Source organism: Muntiacus reevesi, chromosome 11 (genome assembly GCF_963930625.1).
Source record: "Muntiacus reevesi chromosome 11, mMunRee1.1, whole genome shotgun sequence".
Classification (NCBI taxonomy): Eukaryota; Metazoa; Chordata; class Mammalia; order Artiodactyla; family Cervidae; genus Muntiacus; species Muntiacus reevesi.
Window position 1 is genome coordinate 67,247,156 of NC_089259.1, and position 15,332 is coordinate 67,262,487.

Sequence of the window (15,332 nt, forward strand, 5' to 3'; positions counted from 1 at the left end):
ATACCCTGACCACCTCTCATTTGTTAAACTGAACAATATTTGGGTAGTGTAATCTTGTCACCATCTTGAGATACTTCATTTTTAAACAAGGGTCCCTGTTCTTTCTGTATTGCACTGGGTCCTATAAATTATGTAACCTGCCTTAACTATGAATATTCATAAGCATTCTGTTTACTTATGAAACTAAGTGAGAAAAGACTTTAAACTGTGCCCTGTTCACTTTTTAATTCCATCTCCCAGCACAGTCTGTGTCACATAGCAGGTGCTCCATAAATGTTTGCTAAATGCATGAATGAATTAACGGTAATTGAGAACAAACCTTCATTCTCAACTTCATAATTTTGAAATTTTAAGAGGTAGCCTGGGATAACAGAAAGCCCTGGTCTTGGAGTCAGTCACAGATCTGCATGCCAGTTCTTTCTCTGCTCCTCACTAGCCATGTGAGTGCCCAAAGAATGTACTGTCCAGATGGGACACTTGAGAGTGAAAGGAAAGCAGTAACCAACCAAGGTGCCAGGAAAATAAACTGGCACCATCCTTGACAAAATGGGCTCTGGTCACCCCATAGCCATGTAGCCATAGTTACATGCTTGGGTAAGTGTCTCAACCTCTGAATCTTAGCTTCATCTGAAAAATGAATATAGTTTCTGCCCTTGAACAATTCTTTGGTTGGGACGATGGATGGACCAAGAGCATCCAAAGACACAAGGTGGAATCATTGACCTTGGTGATTCCTAATCACCAGGAGAGGAGAGCAAGATGGATGTGGATGAAGGAGGTGTGTAGACTACAGAAGATGTATTTGAGGAGGTCCTCACTTAATGGCCTAAACCAAACTCTTCCTCCTTCACATATAAAAATGAAACATGCACACGAGGAGTACGCGCTCTGGAGTCAGGCTTTTAGACAGTTACTGGTTCCTCTGGGCACTGACTTGGATGGGTTATGATTCTTCTATGTGCTAATTGTGGGCTCTTAAGATTAGGAAGCCCGCTGTGTCTCAGTTTCTTTGATAGTTGAAGTGAGGTTAGTACAATTCTCAGAGGGTTGTTGCAAAGGGAACTGTGACAGTGACACTCACAGCATGGCCTGTGGGCTAGTGCCAGTCTATGACCTGTTTGTAACTATGTCAGGAATAAGCACAGGAAATTCAAGAAAACTAGACACATGCAGCCATCTGTTATTGCTGTGACATCTACACTCAGGAGGGGTGGGATTCTGAACAGCCCAGAGACCAGTGTGACTGTTGCATTTGCAGAGGGAAGGTGCACATGATTGAGCTGAGCACTAGCCGTGCACAGTGGATCATTGATTAGGTTGCAGTGGGCTGAAAATGTAAAATTACATAAAACTGATTCTTAACCCCAGACAGGTGCGAGACACTGCTTTTGAACTATGCTGGATTTGTGATCAGTGCCCCATCAGTACTACTCTCTCCAGCACTGCCTTTTTTTCCCATCATATTTATGTTTAAAATTAGACCACACAGGTTTTCAAAAGGCCCTATTATACATTATCAATATTTGTAATAGCATTAAAAAGTTAGAAATAATTAAATTTCTCTTCAAGTTTGGAGGGCTCTTTTTTTTTTTTTTCAAGTCTAAAAACAATACTATGCTTATATTTATACTGAGGCTATTCTTGAATCAGCATCATGGTCCTAATGAAGAAGTTCCCAGGAAACACAACAGACCACTTTAAAGCCTTCAGAGTTTTTTAAACACAGGGTTTTATGTGTAACCTCTTAATTTTCCTTTAAAAACAAAAAGAATATGGGTTAACTGAGCTTTTGTTTTTTAAACCTAGTGTAGTAAGGAAAAAAAGAATTTCCCCCCAAAACTAAAACAGCAATGTATGCTGAAAAGCTGGGAGAAATACATAGTTTTTTTAATTTAGAACTGAAAAACATTACTAGAAGGAATACATGCCTGAGTTCAATGAGACCTCCATCTATACTCCAGGCCCAAATGACTTTCCTTAGGAGTCAAAATTGGGATTGTGTGATTTTTTTAAGAAGAACAAAAATTAAGACTTAGGTACACTGAGTATGTTTTACAGGAAGTTTACTGGATTGTTCTGACTAAATTCACTCTTCACTTAGCAAACATGCTCACACTTATCCATTCCAATTGGTGGAAGCTCTGGGTATTCCAAAACAGTGTTTACTTCAAAAGCTAATCATATTTAATTATGAAGGATATTATGTAAAAAATACTTTTAAAATTAAAATTTTCAGACTACTTAAACAAAAAATGAGTCTCTGAGATGGAGTTTACATTACATTAGAAATATTATAAGTAAGTAATGATAAACAGAGGATTGAAGGTTTTTAAACCCTACATTTTACAACTATAAAATTTTTAAAAATCCATGAGTTTACACTGATTCTGATAAGACATAAAATAGACAGGAGGGAGGGTAAGTTCTTTTTTGCAATAGAATACCAACTTACAAATGCAGACAGGCTGACAGAAATGTATCATATGGCAGTCATCACAAATAATTCAGACAAAATTCATCATTGACTGAATATACAGTGAATGTTCAGGGGGTTGGGGAGGCATGGCATTTTCATAGACTCAAAGTATCTTCCTTGATTAATTCTTTAGGGAAGAGTTGTGTTAAAGTGGAAAAATCTGGCAAACACCAGGCTAAGCAAGTGACCAGAGTAAACAATACTAATAATGCACCTGCTGACACCTTTGGCATTTTCTCTTCTTTAAAAATTTATTTTACTTAAGTATAGCTGATTTACAATGTTGTGTTAATTTCTGCTATTTGGGAGTGATTCAGTTATACATATACATACTTTCTTTTTCATATAAGTTAAATAAGTGGGATGACAATGTACAGCCTTTTTGTTCTTCTTTCCCAATTTTGACCCAGGCAGTGGTTCCATGTCTGGTTCCTTCTGTTGCTTCTTAACCTGCATGCAGGTTTCTCAGGGGACAGATAAGGTGCTCTGGTACTCACATCTCTTTAAGAACTGTCCACAGTTTGTTGTGATCCACAGTCAAAGGCATTAGTGTGGTCAATAAAGCAGAAGTAGACGTTTTTCTGAGCAGAGACCATATGGCCCGCAAAGCGTGGAAATGTTTTGACTTCCTGACTGCTTACAGGGAAAGTCTGCCTACCCTGCCCTAGGGCTCTTCTGTTCTAAGGATGGACCAGCATCCTTGGCCTGGCCTGGGAGGCAGTTAGGAACATGGAATCTCGTTTCTACCCCAGACCCACTGACTCAGAATCTCCGGATCCCAGGGGAGTCCTGCTCACAGTACAGTCAAAGAAGCGCTGGTTTAGAGGCCATGCTCCGTCCTCCTGTGGTTGCACCCTCCCCAGGGGCACACAGAGAGGACCACGGGATGTGGTCACCTGGAGCCCCGCCCCCTCCAGGCCGTGCTCTGGGCACCTGGATTCTAGAATCCCTGCTCCCAGCGCTAGTGCCCGCCTCCCTCCCGGGGCCCATGTCCCAGCCAAACAGGAGGCCAAGATTCAGCCATTTATTGGGGGGAAGAGAGCAGCCTGAGCTTGGACTTGAAGGCTGGGGGTGCTCTTGCTTGAGCAGCAAATTTCCCAGGGCACAAAGAGGGTCAGAGCCAGAGGTGGGAAGAGCCGGGGGAGGTCTGGGGGCAGACCCCCACGGCTGTCCTGCCTTCCTGGCTCCAAACTCCAGGGTACAGGAATCCCAGCCTGCCAGGTGGTTACAAAGGTGTATTTGACAGTGTGTTAGCTTGATTTATAACTTTAAAATATTTAAACATATAGGATGGGCTTCATTCTCTACTCAGGGCTCACAGATGTTAGTGACAGGTCTGTTAATGCTTCTCAAAGTGTGTCCAGAGACCCCCTGCATCCCAATCCACTAGGCTGCTTGATAACAATTCAAATTCCAAGGGTCCACTTGTGTGACCCCCTGAATCATAATATTATTCTGACCCCTCCCTTGGTGACTCTGACCCACAGCAGAGCTACAGGAGCACTTGCAATGGGGTAGGGTCATGGAGAGGAGCTGACCCGAGTGGCGGGAAGCATCAAGAGAGGGAGGTCCCAGGTCAGAGGAAGGTGCCGACCATGAGCTCACACCGTTCTTGCTTCTCTCCTGATTCTCCTCACAACCTGCCCTAACCCAACCCCTAGGAGCTGGCTGCAGGGAAAACCTGACAGAACAGGGCAAGGGTGTCCTCCTGCCGACCGTGGGGCTCTCGGGGGCTGCTCTGCAGAAGGAAGGACCTGAGTCAGGGGCAATAGGAGCAAAGGGGCTGCGGGCATCTGGAGGGACCACACGGACCCACCCGGGGGGGGGGGGTCAGGCTGAAGCTGCTGAGCAGGTCTTTGGGCAGGGAGACCTCCTGGTCCTGCCAGGACACAGGAGGAGCTGGGACAGAGGCTGCATCTGTCAGTTAGGAGTTGAATGACGTTGATCAGGGTCCTTAAACTCTGGGGTTTTTTTTTCGTTGTCTGTAAGATGGGGATCCTAACACCTTCTGAGCTTGTGTTAAAATGAAACATGATAAAGTAAAGACACATCCTGCCACACAGAGGAGAATAAGGGGCGGCTGCTGCTTATTGGGACGCGCATTACCTGACGTCTCTGCACTTCCGGGTGCTCGGTATCATAGGCACTTGTCACTGGCTGTGCTAGTCATGCGCGACTCTGCGACCTTGTGATTGTAGTCTGCCAGGCTCCTCTGTCCATGTGATTTTCCAGTCAAGAATACTGGAGTGGGTTGCCATTTCCTCCTCCAGGGAGTCTTCCGGACCCAGGGATTCAACTCACGTCTCCTGTGTCTCCTGCATTGGCAGGCGGATTCTTTACCACTGAGCCCGGGAAGCACCTGTCACTGGAGGATAAGAACAAGTTCCTCAACCCCCAGGGGGCGTTAGTGGTAAAGCATCTGCCTGCCAATGCCGGAGATCTAAGAGACGTAGGTAGGGCAACAGCCCCTAGAGGAGGAAACGGCAACCCACTCCAAGTATTCCTGCCTGGGAAATCCCATCCTCTGTCCACGGGGTCCCAGAGTGTCGTCAGGACTGAGCACACACACACACCTCAAACCCCAGGCACAGGAAGGCTCCAGTCACAGGCGTGTGCCAGACCCGTGCTTGGCCAGTGACCCGGAGCTCCCTGAGCTTCCCTGCGCAGGAGCAGCTCCTGAAGTTACTGCCGAGCTGCTCACCTTGTTACAGTCCCCAGGGTTTCCCTCCCAGCAAGCTCATAGGGTTGTGCTGAACTAGCACAAAGTGAGGATATAAAGAACTGTACTTGGATGAGGAAACAGAGTAAACAGAGTGATTCTTCAGGAGCAGGAGTGTGAGTTTCCGTGTGCAGGGTGTAGATGAGGTGCTCATAAGTTTGTGCTGACCTAAGGTGGGGCTCGGGTGAAACCTCCAGGGAAAACTGTGCCCCACTTGTGACCACACTGTCGAGGTGAGCAGTGTGCAAAGGCCGTGGAAAGAGGGGCCAGGAAGGCCTCACACAGGGCAAAAGGGGTCACAGGCCCCCACCTCACCCACCTTATCTACACCTTATACACAGAAACGCACACTCCTGCTCCTGCAGAATCACTCTATCAGTTTACTCAGTTTCCTCAACCAGGTAAAGTTCTTTATATCGTCAGTATGGCAAAGGCCAGGGGTTTGTAAACTTGACTACAGGGGAGCTCTTTGAAATCCCAGTGCTGAAGCCTCATCTCAGTTAAATGAGAATCTTGGGGGAGGGGAGGCAGGAGTCAACACTTTTTAAAACCCCACAGGTGATTCCACCCTGCAGCCAAGTGAGAACCGTTGTTGGAGGCAAAAGATCTCATGTCTTCCCAAATGGCAGCTGCTTTCATTGCTAGAAAGTGTGAACTAGTGTAAGTTGCTCAGTTGTGTCTGACTGTTTGTGACTCCACAAACTATATAGCCCACCAGAATTCCATGGACTTCTCCAGGGAAGAATACTGGAGTGGGAGGTCATTCCCTTCTCCAGGGAATCTTCTTAACTCAGGGATTGAACCTGGGTGTCCTCCATTGCAGGCAGATTCTTTACCATCTGAGCCACCAGGAAAACCAAAGATGGCTTGACTTCTTCCTATTTTGTTACCGACCCTCCCCAGTCAGACCCCAAAGGCCAAAGGGTTCCTTCTGCCAGTTGTATGTGTGCTCACTCAGTCACATCTGACTCTTTGCAACCCCATGGACTGCAGCCCTCCAGACTCCTCTGTCAATGGGATTTCCCAGACAAGGATAGTGGAGCAGGCTGCCAATTTCAGCTCCAGGGGATCTGCCTGACCCAGAGATCAATGCCAGTCTCCTGCACTGGCACCACTAAGCCACCTGGGAAGCCCCTCTCTCAGATATGGCTTGTGTCCATAGAATGTGCTATAGAGGACAGGCTTTCTCCTGAAAGCACCCCTGGGACTGCTATGTGTGATTCCTGTCAGCTGGGGGATGGGTGGGTTCTCACAGGACAGGCTCAGCTGTGCTGCCTGTGGCTCCAGATCATAGTGCTGGGTCAGCATCTCTGCACACGGCCCCCTGGCCGCTGTCTTGAATCACAGGGCCAGGGGCAGAGACCCTGCACACGGCCCTCAGAGCTGAGGTGTCGGCACAGCCATTTCACACCAGGGAGTCTCGTCCGAAGGACCAGGTGTGAGGCTTCTGCACGAGGCGCCCTGTGAGTAAGTGAAACAAGACTCAGCACAAAGGGAAAGATAAAAGGTAAACTTCACTTCATTATCCAGATTCTGACTTTACTCCCAGGGAATGGTTGATGGGCTTTATCAGTGACTGTTCCTTCACAGCCCAGCCTCCCTGAATATTAAAGGCCTCAGCTTACCTTTAATGACTGTTTCCTTTGTTAACTTTGGAGATAATCTTAATGAAGAGAAAGAGACAAATTTCTCTTCTATGCCTGAAAATTCAAAAGGGAAGTTATTGATATAATCAGTTTTGTTTTTTTTCCCAAAGGTACCTCCCTCTTGGCTGGGGCTTGATGTTTCTTCTGAAATAAGTGGGAATCTGTGGTGCCCTTCATTTGAGGAAGACAACCTGGTATTGGTTACATGGGAAAGGGAAGGGCCTAAGCATCAGGATACACAGAGAAGCAGGTCTGGACTCCCAGATGAGAGGCTGACACAGCCTCATCACCCTGGAAACAGTGTTTCTATGATTGTGAGACAGGAAGGAAGGGGGCACAGATATTGAGAAAAATAGGATCCCACAAAAACTGGCTTGAACCAGCTAAAATCAAGATGGTGTTGAGTATGGTGTGGCCTCTGACCTTTAATTTATCTCACCTTCATTATAACACTAAAATTCACTCCTGTCTCACCATGACAGCTGCTGTGATAGTTCCAAGGCTGACCATAGAAAGCCAAAAGTGATACCGAAGAGGCGGGTCTGGCTTCTTGTGCTCAAAAGCCAATAAAGAGGCCAGGTTGGTAGAAAGGAACATTTACTTTATTTTGGATGCCATATGTGGTGGGGGGGTGGGGGTGGGTGGGCACCTGTCCAAAGGCTGACTGCCCACTCCTTGAGAATGAATGGACAAGAGCTTTTATTGACAGAGGGAGAGGGTAACACGTAGAAACAGCAGAGTCAGCGCTGCCAGTCATCTTGAGATTGGTCACTGGTAGTCTGACCAGCTTCATCTTGATTGTTTTAAGTATAGTTACTCTTCAGTTCCAGGGCTGGTTTATTCCCATTTCTCAGGATCCATTCTAAGAACTGTGGCATCTTATGTCATGACTATAGTCTGATCATCATGTAGTTCTTTTACCTGGAGGGATTTTCAGTACCTATAAGACAGCTCACAGGATACAGTTCAGAATATTTTCTATAGCCCTTGGGAAGGAATTAAGAGGTCCTTGACTACAAGGAGACCCAACTAGTCCGTCCTAAAGGAGATCAGTCCTGGGTGTTCATTGGAAGGACTGCTGAAGCTGAAACTCCAATACTTTGGCCACTTCATGAAAAGAGTTGACTCATTGGAAAAGACCCTGATGCTGGGAGGGGTTGGGGGTAGAAGGAGAAGGGGATGGCAGAGGATGAGATGGCTGGAGTCATCACCGACTCGATGACACGAGTTTGGGTAAATTCCGGGAGTTGGTGATGGACAGGGAGACCTGGCATACTGTGATTCATGGGGTTGCAAAGAGTCGGACACAATTGAGTGACTGAACTGAACTGAAGTGACTATGCTTAATGACTATATTATTATTATTTGGTCTCCTTTAACTGTTTTTCTTTGTATCTGCATGTTTGCACTTCTGGAATTAAACTTATTCTTTGACTAAAGATTTTCAACAGACAAAAGGCAGGCAAGGACCATAGGGTCCTGCTCCATTTCAAAAGTGTGTAGTTGTTCAGTTCTTGAAAATCCCTGCCCCTTTCCTGGAATAGCAAGAACATTCGTTCTGCTTATTATAGTATGAAATTACCCAGCCCATGATAACTAACACCCTGGGTCCTCTCACCTTTTGAGAAGGTGCATATTTTGACTATGGAGTGTGTGTCTCCCTGAATAAATCCATTTCATTCTACTTCAGCTGTCTCTTCAACTCTCTCCCACAGGAAGCCAAAGACCCTCACTTGGGAGCTGGTCCCTGGTACTCCCACATCTCCTAAGATGAGATATTTCCTTCTCCTGCATCACTTGTAATGTGGAGGATGAAGAATAGGGACTATAAATCTAACCTGATTATAAAGCAGATGATCTAGTTTTAGGAAGAGTTCTTATTTATCTTCCTGGTGTTGTTTCTTAAACTTTACCAAAGTCTGGTTTCCACTTTTCTGGGTAAATGTTTTTTAAAATGTATTCTGTTTTTAAAATCAACTCTGCTGTGGGATTTTAAAGGAAGGATGTAACTGAGTTCTCATCTGCTCCCCAGATGGATGGCACACACTTCATCACCCTCTATGGCATTCTCTCATCCTGGTTCACAGGCTCTGTAAGCCTGCTGCCTCCCCCTTTCTGAATTTTCCAGACCCCAAGTGGGAAATCAGGTTTTTCTATTTTACTTGTAAGACAAGATGATGGTATGGGCATCTCCTCTGCAAAGCAACCAACTCACCTGGCTTCTAGCAGGAGGTAAGGAACCAGCTGTACTTGGGGGGGGGGGTTGTGATATCCTGTATCCCCTCTACTTTGCCCTTGCCTGGGAGGTTGAGGATGTTGACCACTGGGGACAGGGGTCGCCAACTCTCTACCTCTTGTCCCCACACCTTTGTTCTCTTCTGACGGGTTTCAATCTCTCTTCTCTGGAGGAAAATTTGGTTGGTTAAGTTTTCTTGCAAACTGTGCTGTTTATGCGAGCACCAATATTCTTTAAGCTATAACCTCAGGGATTCCATTTTCATTCCTTTAGCACAAGCATTCATACCATAGCAAGGACAATGAATATAATATTCTGATAAAATATATTGCTATAATAACCTCCACTTACTGAACATCCCTTCTGCATCAGAAATTACAACAAGCACTTGCACATAAACAAGAACTCCATGAGCTAGTTATTACTTTTGCTTTTTAATTTTGGCTTTGTTGGGGCTTTGTTGTGGCATTCAGGACCTACGTTGTATCATGCGAGATCTTTCATTGTGGTGCATGGACTTATGTGGAGCGGGCAGGCTCAATAGTTGCGGTGCTCAGGCTTAGTTGCTCTGCTGGCATGTGGGCTCTGAGTTCCCTGACCAGGGATTAAAACCAACTGCCCTGCGTTGCAAGGCAGATTCTTAACCACTGGACTACCAGGGAAGTCCCAGATATTACTTTTCAATACCCATTTTACAGACGAGAAACTGAGTTCAGAGAACATGTGTCACTCAACTAGATGTGAAAGAGTCACCCCTGTTAGGAGGTGGCCTTCCTTATTTATCTAACACAGCTTCTGGGAACCTAAGAGTTTCCAGTTTTGGGAAGAATCAGGTATAAAGAAAAGACACATGTTTTAATTCTACTTATAAAGTGTAATTTATCAAATTGTTGTAAGTCATCATCAGCTTGAGGGAAAGGATTTTTTCATGTTAGGAAAAACTTAACTTAAATCACTAATATCTTAGATAAAAACAGTAAAATTTATAAGCATATTCTCCAGTTCACTCAGCAACTAGTCCTTTTTGTTAATGGTTTTATGAAGGCATCAGGTTTTCCCTTGCTGCTGCTGCTGCTAAGTCACTTCTGTCGTGTCCAACTCTGTGCAACCCCATAGACAGCAGCCTACCAGGCTCCGCTGTCCCTGGGATTCTCTAGGCAAGAACACTGGAGTAGGTTGCCGTTTCCTTCTCCAATCAGGTTTTCCATTAGTGTGAGGTGAGCAGAAGTAACGCAACTTAGATTAGGAGTAGGCCTTCCTACTATCAGGTAGCTTTCGCTTAACAATAACCACTGTTTGCCAATTAGGACCAATTAGCTTTCACTGATGTTTGCCAATTAGGAAATTAGGAACGGGGCGGAAACCCCCAGGAAAGCCCCGCCCACTCAAAAGTATTGACCAATGAAATTGTTTTGCAAACGTGTAACCAATCTGCTTCCCACTCTATAAATTTGTGTAACAGGTTGGGCTCGGGGCTCTCTGACCTGCACCACTGCGTTGGTTGCAGCAGGGAGTCCTGGCTCGAGTCAGTAATAAACTTCCCTTCCTGCGAGTTGCATTGTCTTGGAGGCTTTCTCTCTTCCTGCTCAGGGATTCAGACTTCGGGCATAACATTTGGGGGCTCGTCCGGGATCCCTTTACCTGGGGAAGAGAACACTTCCAGGACAGAGGGGAAGGATAGATAATAGCACCGGTGCTCAGGAAAACTCAGGGGGCCCGAAAACCCAGCGCTGTGTTGTCAGCTGTCCGTGTGTTTGTCTTTGGTGTGTGTGCTGGCATTGTCTCAGGACAGGAAGTCCAGAGTAAATCCGGGTCCCTGCTGTAGAGCAAGGGAGGTATCTGGCACAGGAAAAGCCCAGAGTAATTCTGGGGCCCTGCTCTAAAGCAAGGGAGGTATCTGGCCCAGGAGAAAGCTTTCTCTAGCCGCTGTAAGGCCGAGGCCAGCAAGTGTGCTGGAAGGCAGCTGGCTCTGTGGGAAGGAGAGTTCTTCTCCTGATCCCGAGTCTGGTCTGGTCAAGGGGCCTGAAACTGTGTTGTCGGCTGACATTTGTCTGTGTGTTTGTTTTCGGCTCTCCGTGTTTGTCCATGTTTGTGTGTGTGCCAGCATTGTCTCTGGTTTCTCAGGCAGGAGTTTCAGTGAACAGGCGAATGGTTGTGGGGCAATTGATGAGTCCTGGCCAGGGCTACACTCTGGCGGACTCTGAAAGCCCTACCATAAATGAGCTTCAGTAACTAGAGCCCAACCAGGTGAAACTCTCCTTTAACTACGATTGTCAGTAGCTGTTGCAGGAGTGAATTTTAGCAGAAGCGCGGAAACGGGTCCCAGGGGTCAACGGGAAGCCAACCGCCCAGCCTCATCTCGTGGACGAGGGGTTTCTTCTGTTGCGGTCTAACTGGGATTTTGAGCGAGCGGAAGGTAGGGAGCGTCTCTGAGTGTACCGCCAGACTCTGATGGCAGGCCTGCGGGCCACAGCAAGAAAGCTGACAAATTTGGCAAAGGTCCCACTGAGAGCCTAGCAGCCTTCCTAGAGAGGTTAATGGAAGCTTTCAGGCAATATACACCTATGGACCCCCAGGCTGAGGAGTCACGTGCTGCAGTTCTGTTAGCATTTGTAAATCAGGCAGCCCCAGATATTAGGAAGAAATTACAAAACAGACGACATTTATTGAAAGTAGCTGAAAAGGTATAGGGAGACCCCAGAAGAAAGGGAAGAATGAATTTGACGGGAGGAAAGGGAATTAGCTGAGAAGATCAGGAAGGAAGATAGAGAATATAGAATGAGGGAAAAGCGGAAGAACCAGAGGGAGCTAGCCCAGACAAAATTGAGGGAACCTCAAGACCCCTGGACGAGAGAAAAGGAGAAACCAAAAAAGCAGGCCCTGAAGATCAGTGCACCTACTGCAGAGAACAGGGGCACTGGAAAAACGAGTGCCCTGAGAGGGACATGAGGAGAGGTACAACCCAGAGACAGAGAATCTCCCCTGGAACTCGAGTTCTATATGCGGGGGAAGACAGTGACTAGGGGAGTCAAGACTCGGCACCCCTCCCCGAACCCTGGGTAACCATATATGTGGAAGGGAAACCCGTTGGCTTCATGGTAGACCAGATTGGTGCAAGGAGCCATGGGGACAAAAAGATCTGGGGACCCACCAGGAGTCCCATTCGTTTTTGGTGATACCAGAATGCCCAGCCCCTCTACTTGGAAGAGACTTGTTGTGGCTGATGGCATTCCCTGTGGATCAGTCATGAGGAACTGGAAAATTCTGCTGAAGATTACATGTTAGATCTGAGGTATGGGGACCCTGAAAATCTGGAATTAGCCTGTCAAATGTAGGCTTTGTACCTCTCTATGGTGGAGATCTGACCCAGAAAGTTACTCACTCACAGCTGTGGCACTTTACTTTGCTGATCAGTGGTGGGCTATTGAAAACATCTGTCCCTTCTAGAGAGAGGCTTAAGCAGGTGAGAACTCTTGGGGAGAGAATGGTTAAAGCAGGAAATGGAGAGAAATGAGATCCCATTCCTGTGTCATAGCAGTATGCTAAGATTCTGTGGAAGAAAGGAGAGGCCATTGGGTTTTATTCAGTTAAGCCTACAGAGCTGGGAGAATGACAGTCATGGATGGACTTGGACAGCCGATACATCTCTTATTCCTAGCCTTAAGAGAAATACCCATTGGCCTGGGCTGAAACGGCAGGGATGGGACTGGCCAAACAGACATACGGTCGTCATCGAGCTAAAGGCCTAGGTAACTCCTGTGAGGGTGAGATAGTACCCCATGAGCCAGGAAGCTCAGCGGGGAATCACTCCCCACATTCGACGGCTCATGGATGCTGGAATTCTCAAGCAGTGTCAATCCCCTTGGAACACCCCCTTACTGCCGGTGAAGAAGCCAGGGGGGACAGATTACCTGCGAGAAGTCAGCAAACGGGTGAGTGACATACACCCCACTGTCTCTAACCTGTATACCCTCTTGAGCAGTTTGCTGCCTGAGTACACTTGGTACACTGTGTTGGACTTGAAAGATGCCTTTTTCAGCCTACCCCTGGTGACCCAGAGCCAGGAGATATTTGCCTTTGAGTGAACCGAGGGGGAAGGCCAACCGGTAATCCCACAGGGGTTCAAGAACTCCCCTACCTTGTTTAATGAGGCTCTGAGTGAGGACCTCTACGAATATCGGACTTGCCACCCAGAGGTCCTTCTGCTACACAAATAGCCCGGCAAGAGGTCACCTGTTCGGGGTAAAAGATCAGGCAGGGGCAAAGGTGGCTAACCCAGGCCATGAAGGAAACAATATTGCAGATACCAGAGCCCAAGACCCCCCGCCAGGTGAGAGTTTCTGGGGACTGTTGGATATTGCAGACTGTGGATCATGGGGTTTGCTGAGAAGGCCCGGCCCTTGTATGAAGGAAGTAAAGAGACCCCAAACTGGACTTGGACTGAGCCAATGAAACAGGCTTTCCAGACACTCAGACGGGCCCTACTAGAAGCCCCAGCCCTTGCCCTGCCTAACCCAAATAAGCCATTCCAGCTGTTTGTAGCTCCATGATTGCAGCGAGATACTGGCGGAGGCCCTGGCGGCACGAAAAGTCTTAAGATGGGCAAAGGAAAGCGGGAGCTGCCGTGGTAGAATATGGCTCCGTGAAGTTTTATGCACTGTGTGGCTTTGGTGGGGTCTTAAGTTGTGGTCTGACACACACTGCTGTTGTTCCTCTGGATTTGGCCAAATGCCGTATGCAGGCGGACCCACAGAAGTACAAGGGCATTCTTAATGGATTTTCAGTTCCACTTAAAGAGGATGGTTTCCGTGGTTTGGCCAAAGGATGGGCCCCGACCCTCATTGGCTACTCCCTGCAGGGGCTCTGCAAGTTTGGCTTTTATGAAGTCTTCAAGGTTTTGTACAGCAACATGCTTGGAGAGGAAAATGCCTATCTGTGGCGCACATCACTGTATTTGGCTGCCTCTGCCAGTGCTGAACATTGCTCTGGCTCCTATGGAAGCTGCTAAGGTTCGAATTCAAACAACCAGGTTACACTCTGAGGGATGCAGCTCCCAAAATGTATACAAGGGGGTTGCTCCTCTTTGGATGAGACAGATCCTGCTTTGAATGTACTGTTGCTGATTCCATGGTGTCTGTGTTGAATAAAGAGAAGGGTAGCAGAACCTCTCAGGTCCTCAAGAGACTTGGATTTAGAGGTGTATGGAAGAGACTCTTTGCCCGCATCATCATGATCGGCACTCTGACTGCACTCTGTGAAGGTCTACTTCAGGCTCCCTCGCCCTCCTCCCCCTGAGATGCCAGAGTCTCTGAAGAAGAAGCTTGGGTATGGACTGAATCTGCGTGTTGATAAAATACAACTGAACGAGAGATAATCCAGGCTTGCAAAGAGTGCCAGCTGATGAGGACAGGAGAAAAAAGCAGCACACGGGAATGAGGTATTGAGGGGAAGAGCCAGGGCAACACTGGGAGATAGATTTCACTGAGGTAAGGCCAGGCAAGTACAGGTATCCCTATCTGTTGGTTCTGGTAGATACCTTCTCAGGATGGGTGGAAGCCTTCCCCGCTAAGGGAGAGACAGCAATAGTGGTTGCTAAAAAGATCTTAGAGGAAATAGTGCCTAGGTATGGGCTGCCAGTGACTATGGGCTCTGATAACGGACCTGCCTTTGTGAGCCAGACTGTACAAGGGCTGGCCCAAGCTCTGGGGACGAAATGGAAGTTATAATCCCCAGAGCTCAGGATAGGTTGAGAAAATGAATCAGAACGAAGTTGGCAATAAAGACTGGCGGGGACTGGGTGACCCTCCTTTTCACACTCTTTCAGGCACGTAACACCCCTTACAAGCTGCCCTTTTGAGATTCTGTATGGAAGACTCCTCCTGTGTGTATTAGAACCTAGATGGAAAGGCCCTTATGTTGTTTTCCTTACTGCTGTAAAGGTCGACGGGATTGGACCCTGGGTTCACTGCAATCACGTGCGGCAAGCCACACCGGAAGAACAGGAGCAGAATGGAAGGCAAGAACTCACCCGTACTCGTCTGCCGGGAGGTCTCCTAATTCTCTTGCTGATTATTGCAGGAGCTGAAGCTGTGTAAACTCTTGTGATGGGCACCGGGAATGGGATGTAGGAAACAGAGATTTGGTAGACCCGAGTGTGGCACAACCCGCAGGGCCAAGTACCTCAGATAAGGGTGAATCAAGCTTTACTATCTCTGCAAGGCCAAGGACTTTCCTACGAGCTGCTGTAGATGGCTT

The 15,332-nt window shown here is 47.2% G+C and overlaps 1 pseudogene; it reads left to right on the forward strand.

Annotated features, from left to right (window-relative positions):
• The first annotated feature begins 759 nt into the window (after positions 1-759).
• LOC136144149 (solute carrier family 25 member 3-like) lies at positions 760-14,479 on the forward strand (annotated as a pseudogene).
• The last annotated feature ends 853 nt before the right edge of the window (positions 14,480-15,332 follow it).